Source organism: Oncorhynchus clarkii, chromosome 20 (assembly GCF_045791955.1).
Source record: "Oncorhynchus clarkii lewisi isolate Uvic-CL-2024 chromosome 20, UVic_Ocla_1.0, whole genome shotgun sequence".
NCBI classification, from domain to species: Eukaryota; Metazoa; Chordata; class Actinopteri; order Salmoniformes; family Salmonidae; genus Oncorhynchus; species Oncorhynchus clarkii.
In genome coordinates this window covers 26747506-26757398 of record NC_092166.1, presented here as the reverse complement: position 1 = coordinate 26757398, position 9893 = coordinate 26747506, and positions in this window count along the sequence as shown.

The window sequence follows — 9893 nt, the reverse complement described above, 5'->3', positions numbered from 1 at the left end:
TTAGTTGTCTTAGATAGCATGCTGAGATAGTGGGGATTTAGAAGGTAGTAGGATCACAAAGGAGCCCATGCTCTGTTCCCAGCAGCGCAACAAATAAAGATATGAGAACAAGAGCTGTATCCTTTCAAGTCTGCTGTAAAATCTGAATTAATTATCAAAGCTGAACTGTGAACCTAATCTTCCCAACATAGAATGTAGACCTTTTTCAAGAAGGCCTAATGAAAAAGTTCCCCGGATGACTGACCCTCCTTCCAGAGAAACTTGGGTCATCACATGGCTGAGATAGGACTCTGCCAAGGAGCTTCACAACAACCTACTCCACATTTCACCCACATCACTCCCTTGAAAAAACACATCTTTAGTAACTCCACATAAGATATATGGCATGTGTGTTCCAAGAACAGAGAGAGAGAGTCTGGTCAATCTCAAGTAATGACACAGAGAAAAATATTATTAATTTCTAAGATGGATGGATGTCCATAAACCAAATGCTTCTGTACATGTTGCATGTAATATTGAACAGTAATCTTCAATAAAACCATATATTTCCTGGTAGACCTGAGTGCAATAAGTTAAACCTTGAGAACTACTTGAGAACTCAAAATGATTTGTTATGCCTCACAATTACCATTAGTATTAATCACATAATTCATAAACAACAGGTGTAGACTAACAGTGGAATTCTTACTTATGGGCCCTTACCAACAATGCAGAGAGAGAGAAAATAGAGAAATGATAGAAAAGTTACAGCACGTAATAACCAAAGCAATAATACATTGTCAAGTTGTCTAATTATTGGAAACAGGCGCAGGAATACGTAATAGGGGTTTTAATTTTCTCCACCCAAACAGAAGAGCGAGGTGGAAACCTCTAAATAATACACGGGACGGGACGAGACCCGTAAAACAAGTGCACAATAACATGTATCATGGAAGCTGATGCAATAGCACAGGTACTCACAGGACCAACAGAAATGGGGAACAGAGGGCACAAAAACACAGCAAAAAAAGAAACGCCAGTTTTTTAGGATCCTATCTGTCAAAAATCCATACAACTTCACAGATCTTCATTGGAAAGGGTTTAAACACTGTTTCCCATGCCTGTTCAATGAACCAGAAACAATTAATGAACATGCACCCGTGGAATGGTCCTTAAGACTCTAACAGCTTACAGACGGTAGGCAATTAAGGTCACAGTTGTGAAAACTTAGGACACTAAAGAGGCCTTTCTACTGACTCTGAAAAACACCAACAGAAAGATGCCCAGGGTCCCTGCTCATCTGTGTGAACGTGCCTTAGACATGCTGTAAGGAGGCATGAGGACTGCAGATGTGGCCAGGGCAATAAATTGCAATGTCCGTACTGTGAGACACCTAAGACAGCGCTACAGGGAGACAGGACGGACAGCTGATCGTCCTCACAGTGGCAGACCACGTGTTTCAACACCTGCACAGGATCGATACATCCGAACATCACACCCGCGGGACAGGTACAGAATGGCAAGAACAACTGCCCGAGTTACACCAGGAACGCACAATCCCTCCATCAGTGCTCACACTCTCCGCGATAGGCTGAGAGAGGCTGGACTGAGGGCTTGTAGAACTGGCAAATCTTGAACAGTCCATGAGGAGGAGATGCACTGCAGTACTTAATGAAGCTGGTGGCCACACAAGATACTGACTGTTACTTTTGATTTTGACCCACCCTTTGTTCAGGGACACATTATTCAATTTCTGTCACTGTTCCACTCTGTGGAACTTGTTCAGTTTATGTCTCAGTTGTTGAATCTTGTTATGTTCATACAAATATTTACACGCTAAGTTTGCTGAAAATAAACACAGATGACAGTGAGAGGACGTTTATTTTTTTGCTGAGTTTACATACACATACTAAACAGGGGAAATGGGAACCAGGTGTGCGAAATGAGACAAGACAGTCTGGGGTTGGTGGTAATGAATCCAGTTCAGTGACGCCTAGAAGGCTGATGGCGTAGACCTAAGGAGCTGGTGGACAGAATGAGCTGCAGTACCGGGGGGATGCGTGACAGTACCCCTCGACGCGCTGCACCAGCAGTGGGACAACACCGGCCTTGGGTACGACCACAGGGACGTGGTGTGGGTTGGCCCTTATGCCTCAAATCCAGGACTTCACGGTCCGAGTACGCCAGACCTCCCTCGATGTCCAGAGGAGGCGGGTCATCACTGGGTCCAGCCTCAGCGAGGTGACCAGGCAATACTGGCCTGAGGAGAGACACACATTAAAAGTCTGTTTAAAGCGGTAATCAGCAGGGAGTTACAAACGGTAAGTTGCCTCTTTAACCCTCCTCAGGACTTTAAACGCCCCCACAAACCGCGGGCTCAGCTTCCGGCAGGGCAGGCGGAGGGGAAGGTTCCGGGTGGAGAGCCAAACCCGGTTGCCTGTAGAGAAGACAGTCGCCTCACTGCAGTGACGGTCGGCCTGTTACTTGTGCTCCCACTGGAGACTAGTGTGCACAGTATTCCAGGTCTCCTCAGTGCACTGAAACCACTCATCCACCGCAGGGGCCTTGGTCTGGCTCGGCTGCCAAGGTGCCAGGGCCGGCTGATACCCCAACACGCACTGGAACAGAGTGAGGTTAGTGGAGGAGTGGCAGAGAGAATTCTGCACGTACTCAGTCCAAGGTAGAAAATCCACCCACACCCCCGGTAGGACCTGACATTAACACCTCACGAACCTGCCCACCTCCTGCTTGATCCTCTCCAACTCTCCATTAGCCTTGAGGCCGTTCCATGAATGCTTTCCATTCGCTTGAGGTGAACTGACGAACACGGTCTGACAATGTCTTCCGGGATCCCATAGTGCCGGAAGACATGTGTAAAAAGAGCCTCCGCGGTTTGCATGGCCGATGGGAGCCCAGGCAGAGGATGGATGCGACAAGCTTTGGAAAACCAGTCCATCCACACTAGGAAAGGGTGTTTTGACCCCTCCATCCAGTGCCTCCACACCTTCAGAGCCTTCTTGACCGGCAATAATTCCCGGTCCTCTATGTTGTAGTTCCTCTGTGTGGGGCTCAGCTTCTTGGAGTAATGGCGCAGGGCCGCAGCTTTGGAGAGGTTCCGGTGTGCTGGGACAGCACTGCCACGACCCCTACTTTGGAGGCATCCACAACGATGATTAAGGGAAGTGAGGGGTCGGGATGTGTCAGCACGGGAGCAGTGCTGACATCAGCGTCTCGAACGCCCTCTCCGCCGTCCAACGCAGCTGCTGGGGACCTCCTCTCAGCAGGGAGGTAAGAGACGCGACTATCGTGCTGAATCCCCGAATGAACCTCCGGAAATAGTTGGAGAACCCCAGGAATCGCTGGACTGCTTTCACAGAGTTAGGGATGGGCCATGACTTGACTGCGCTGATGCGTTGCTCCTCCATCTCCACTATGAGGTAGCCCAAAAAGCACACGGAACCCTGGAAAAACAAACACTTCTCTTGTTTAACATATGGATCGTGCTCCAACAGTTTTCCCAGCACAGACCTGAATAACGAGACATGCTGGGCGTGGTTAGCAGAATAGACCAAAATGTTGTCTATATAAACCACTACACACAGTCCCAACATGTCCCGAAACACTTCATTAATAAAGGAGCATTAGACAGGCCAAAAGGCATTACGAGATACTCGTAATGGCCCGGGTCGTGGAAAAGGCCGTTTTCCATTTGTCGCCTGCACAAATGCGTACCAGATTGTAGGCGCTCCTCATGTCCAGTTTCGTGAAGTATTGCACCCTGTGCATATGTTCGAAGATGGTTGGGATGAGGGTTAAAGGATAGCTGAACTCAAAGGTGGCTTTATTCAGAGTTCGATAATTAATGTAGGGGAGCAGTCCCCCATCATTATTTTTAACAAAAAAATAAGCTTGAGGAGGCTGATGACAGAGGGGTGAATAGAATAAACCCTGCTGGAGGCTCTCCTGTATGTAGATCTCCATGGCCTCGGTCTCCGCATAGGAGAGGGGATAGATGTGTCCTCTCGGGAGGGTTGCATCAGACAGCAGGTCAATGGCACAGTCCCAGCGTTTGGCCTGGGACTTAGAGAAAACCCGGTGCAGATACCTCCTACCTGGGTTGGAGCAGGATAATTCCCTGGCTTGTCACCTCCTCGCCTATTAGTGGATAAAGGGCAGGTCGGGGAGAAAATACCCCTTCCTCTACAATAGGAGATTCCTCATTCTCCTATGCTCTGCCTTGGGCAAACGTGCAGAGCCCACCTTCATCGGCTCTGGCCACGGAGAAGGTGTAGCTATGGGCTCTGGATTCCGCTCAGGCCTTTGTCGGGACCGCAGGAGGTTGTCCAAACGAATCACCATGCTGATTAGCTGGTCGATGACAGGTTGTCATCACAGCAGGCAAACTCCATCTCTACCTCCTCCCGCAGTCCGCTGCGGAACACGGTGACCAGAGCCAACTCGTTCCATCCGGTGGAGGCCGCGATGGTCTGGAACTCCAGAGCGAACTCCGAGGTGGTCCTAGATCTCTGGCGTAATCGGAGTAGACACTCACCTCTTTCTCGGCCCTCCACATTATCAAACATCGAGCGAAAAAGGAGGGTGAAGCGCTCGTAGGACTCGACCTCAGGCCCGCCCGTTTCCCAGACCCCAGCACCCCAATCCAGGGCCCGTCTGGTCGATGCCGGGATGACAGTGGCAACCCTGTCTCACCCAAAGACAGCCTCGGTGTAGCGAGGGAGGTACAGTTCGCATTGCAGAAGGAATCACTTGCATCCCGCTGGCACGCAATCAAAGCACTCCGGGAGGGACAGGGGTATTCCACCGACTGGCTCAGATGGGACGGAGGCAGGTAGCGGTGTGGGGGCTGGTGCCGGAGTCTGACGCGACTGTCCGTTCCACTCCAAATGCAGAATGGTTGCCAGCACGCTGTCCAGGACTGTCTCTACGATGGACGGCAGCTTAATCCTGCTGTTACAGGTGTCTCCATTTTGAGAGGTTGGTTATTCTGTCACGTTGTCTAATGATTGGAGACAGGTGCAGGAATATCTAATAGGGGGTTTTATTTTTTCCACCCAAACAGAAGAGTGAGGTGGAAACATCTAAATAATACACGGGACAAGACCCATGAAACAAGTGACCAATAACACATATCATGGAAGCCGATACAATAGCACAGGTACTCACAGGACCAACGGACGGTAACAATAACCGACAAGGACAATGGAGGACGGAGAGCACGTATATACACATACTAATCAGGGGAAAAGGGAACCAGGTGTGCGTAATGAGACAAGACAGTCCGGAGTTGGTGGTAATGAATCCAGTTCAGTGATGCCTAGAAGACAGGTGACGTAGACCTCCGGAGCTGGTGAACAGAATGAGCAGCAGTACCATGGGGATCCATGACATAAATACACAATGAGTAATGATAACGTGGCTATATGCACGGGGAACCAGTACTGAGTCGAAGTGCAGGGCAACAAGGGTAATTGAGGCAGATAAACTATATATGCAAAAGTATGTGGACACCCTTTCGAGTTAGTGGATTAAGCTTTTAACTTTTTAAGGCTAGGCGGCAGTATTTGGAATTTTGGATTACTGAGGTGCCCAAAGTAAAATGCCTGTTACTCAGGCCCAGAAGCTAGGATATGCATATGGTAGTATTGGATAGAAAACACTCTAAAGTTTTTAAAATTGTTAAAATAATGTCTGTGAGTATAACAGAACTGATTTGGCAGGCGAAACCCCAAGGACAATCCATCCATGTTTTTCTATGGGAAAGTCTAATAATTAGGGCCTAAATTGCAGTTCCTATGGCTTCCACGATGTCAACAGTCTTTAGAAATTGTTTCATGCTTGTTTTTTGAAAAATGAAGAAGTATTTGTATTCTTTCGAAGTATCTCTCAGAAGGACTCTAGTCTTTTGGCGCATGAATGAGTGCGAGCTCCTCGTTCTTTTACTCCGGTATTGAACACAATATATTCCTTCTTAAATTTGAGCGATTATTTACATATTAGGGTACCTGAGGTTGGATTAGAAACGTTTTAATTGTTTGGATGAAGTTTACAGGTAACTTTTTAGATTCCTTTGTAGGCAGGTTGGGCGAGTTGAAACAGGGGGATTTCTGAATCAAACACTCCAAATAAACAGACATTTTTATCGAACAAAACAACCATTCATTGTGTAACTGGGACCCTTTGGATTGCAAAAAGATGAAGATCTTCAAAGTTAAGTGATTTATTTTATTTATATTTTTGAGTTTTGTGACACCTGTGCAGGTTATGAATTCATGTTAATGTAGGAAGTGGGTTAGGCGCTGTCCTCAGACGATCAAATTCTATGCTTTCACTGTAAAGACTATTGTAAATTGGACAAAGCAGTTCGATTACCAAGATTCTAAGCTAAAGAATGGTGTATAACACTTGTATTTTTATGAATGTTTAATATTACTACTTTTGTCTTTTGAATTTCACGCTCTGCAATTTCACTGGATGTTGTCGAGGTGGAACGCTAGCGTCCCAATGATCCGAAAGAAGTTAAACCACAAACATTGCTGACAGCTGTATAAAATTGAGCACACAACCATGCAATCTCCATTGACAAACATTGTCAGTAGAATGGCCTGACTGAAGAGCTCAGTGACTTTCAACGTAGCACAGTCATAGGATGCCATTTTACCTACAAGTCGGTTCGTAATATTTCTGCCCTGTTAGACCTGCCAACTGTAAGTGCTGCTATTGTGAAGTGGAAATGTCTAGGAGCAGCAACAGCTCAGCCGCAAAGTGGTAGGCCACACAAGCTCACAGAACGGGACCGCCAAGTGCTGAAGCACATAGCATGTAAATATCATCTGTCCTCGGTTGCAACACTCACTACCGAGTTCCAAACGGCCTCTGGAAGTAATGTCAGCAAAATAACTGTTCGTCGGGAGCTAGAGGAAATGGGTTTCCATGACCAAGCAGCTGCACACAAACCTAAGATCACCATACGCAATGTCTAGCGTTAGCTGTAGGGGTGTAAAACTCGCCGCCATTGAACTCAGCAGTGGAATTGTGTTCTTTGGAGTGATGAATCTCACTTCACCATCTGGCAGTCCGACGGACAAATTTGGGTTTTGGTGGATGGAGAACGCTACCTGCACAAATACATAGTGCTAACGATAAAGTTTGGTAGAGGAGGGATAATGGTCTGGTGCTGTTTTTCATGGTTTGGGGTAGGCCCTTTAGGTCCAGAGAAGAGACATCTTAACGCTACAGCATACAATGACATTCTAGACGATTATGTGCTTCCAACTTTGTGGCAACAGTTTGAGCATGACAATGCCCCCGTGCACAAAGCGAGATGCATACAGAATTGGTTTGTCGAGATCCGTGTGGAAGAACTTGACTCTGCTGCACAGAGCCTTGACCTCACTACCATTGAACACCTTTCGAATGAATTGGAACGCCGACTGCGAGCCAAGCCTAATCGCCCAACATCAGTGCCCGACCAGAAGAGTGGAGGCTGTTATAGCAGCAAAGGGGGATCAACTCCATATTATGCCCATGACTTTGCAATAGAGATGTTCAACGAGCAGGGGTCCACATACTTTTGGTCATGTAGTGTATGTACATATAACTAGGAATAAAGTGACTAGGCAACAGGATATATAATAAACAGTAGCAACAGCAGATGTGATGAGTAAAAAAAGTTATTGCAAAAAGGGTCAATGCAGATAGTTAAATAGCTAACTAAATAGTTACCTGGACTAACTATTTAGCAGTCTTATGACTTGGGAGTAGAAGCTTGTCAGGGTCCTGTTGGTTTCAGACTCTGCGGTAGCAGAGAGAACAGTCTATGACTTTGGTTACTGGAGTCTTTGACAATTTTTAGGGCCGTCCTCTGACACTGCCTGGTAAAGAGGTCCTGGATGGCAGGGAGCTTGGCCCCAGTGATGTACTGGGCCATACGCATTTCCCTCTGTTGCGCCTTGAGGTCGTTGCCATATCAAGGGATGGTGCAGTCTTCGTTTCCTGTACTCCACAATCAGCACCTTTTTCTTGCTGACGTTGTGGGAGAGGTTGTTGTCCTGGCACCACACTGCTAGGTCTCTAACCTCCTCCCTATAGGCTGTCTCATCTTCATCAGTGATCAGGCCAACCACCATTGTGTCATCAGGAAACTTAATGATGGTGTTGGAGTCATGCGCAGCCACACAGTTGTGGGTGAACAGTGAGTACAGGAGGGGACAAACCACACACCTCTGAGGGGCCCCCATGTTGAGGGTCAGTGTGGTAGATGTGTTGTTGCCTACCCTCAAAACCTGGGGACGCATTTTCAGTACCAGGGTCCTTAGCATAGTGATGAGCTTTGATGGCACTATGTTGTTGAACACTGCGCTGTAGTCGATGAAAAGCATTCTCACATAGGTGTTCCTAGAGATTAGGTCATCTGTGAATATTTTGGGGCAGTGTGCAAATTGGAGTGAGTCCAGGGTGTCTGGGATGATGGTGTTGATGTCAGCCTTGACCAGCCTTTCAAGGCATTTCATGGATACAGATGTGAGTGCATTCTTGGGCATAGTGACTACGTTGGTCTGCTTGAAACATATAGGTATTAAAGACTGGCTCAGAGAGAGGTTGAAAATATCAGTGAAGACAGCTGGTCAGGGCATGCTCAGAGTAGTAGATACAGTGCCTTGCGAAAGTATTCGGCCCCCTTGAACTTTGCGACCTTTTACCACATTTCAGGCTTCAAACATAAAGATATAAAACTATATTTTTTTGTGAAGAATCAACAACAAGTGGGACACAATCATGAAGTGGAACGACATTTATTGGATATTTCTAACTTTTTTAACAAATCAAAAACTGAAAAATTGGGCGTGCAAAATTATTCAGCCCCCTTAAGTTAATACTTTGTAGCGCCACCTTTTGCTGCGATTACAGCTGTAAGTCGCTTGGGGTATGTCTCTATCAGTTTTGCACATCGAGAGACTGACATTTTTTCCCATTCCTCCTTGCAAAACAGCTCGAGCTCAGTGAGGTTGGATGGAGAGCATTTGTGAAGAGCATTTTTCAGTTCTTTCCACAGATTCTCGATTGGATTCAGGTCTGGACTTTGACTTGGCCATTCTAACACCTGGATATGTTTCTTTTTGAACCATTCCATTGTAGATTTTGCTTTATGTTTTGGATCATTGTCTTGTTGGAAGACAAATCTCCGTCCCAGTCTCAGGTCTTTTGCAGACTCCATCAGGATTTCTTCCAGAATGGTCCTGTATTTGGCTCCATCCATCTTCCCATCAATTTTAACCATCTTCCCTGTCCCTGTTGAAGAAAAGCGGGCCCAAACCATGATGCTGCCACCACCATGTTTGACAGTGGGGATGGTGTGTTCAGGGTGATGAGCTGTGTTGCTTTTACGCCAAACATAACGTTTTGCATTGTTGCCAAAAAGTTCACTTTTGGTTTTATCTGACCAGAGCACCTTCTTCCACATGTTTGGTGTGTCTCCCAGGTGGCTTGTGGCAAACTTTAAACGACACTTTTTATGGATATCTTTAAGAAATGGCTTTCTTCTTGCCACTCTTCCATAAAGGCCAGATTTGTGCAATATACGACTGATTGTTGTCCTATGGACAGAGTCTCCCACCTCAGCTGTAGATCTCTGCAGTTCATCCAGAGTGATCATGGGCCTCTTGGCTGCATCTCTGATCAGTCTTCTCCTTGTATGATCTGAAAGTTTAGAAGGACGGCCAGGCCTTGGTAGATTTGCTGTGGTCTGATACTCCTTCCATTTCAATATTATCGCTTGCACAGTGCTCCTTGGGATGTTTACAGCTTGGGAAATCTTTTTGTATCCAAATCCGGCTTTAAACTTCTTCACAACAGTGTCTCGGACCTGCCTGGTGTGTTCCTTGTTCTTCATGATG